A 252-nucleotide genomic window follows, 5' to 3' on the forward strand; every position below is an offset into this window, starting at 1 on the left:
AAAAAAAGTTTTTGGGGGGAATGAAAGAAAGCGAAAGAGAAAGAAGGCAGAGAGGAGGGGATTATCATAATCAGGAGGATTTGTCCGTTTTTACAAAAAGTTTTTAATGTTTATGGGCGAAGTGTTGTTTAGAGCAAAGAACAAGAGGCAGAGAAGGGCGGTGAGTCAAAGAATTTTTAATAAGATAGGCAGAGAGGAAGGGAAAAAACCCCCACACAAACACCACCCCACACAACCCACACACCACCAAAA

This window comes from Penaeus monodon, chromosome 24, assembly GCF_015228065.2.
Source record: "Penaeus monodon isolate SGIC_2016 chromosome 24, NSTDA_Pmon_1, whole genome shotgun sequence".
NCBI lineage: Eukaryota > Metazoa > Arthropoda > Malacostraca > Decapoda > Penaeidae > Penaeus > Penaeus monodon.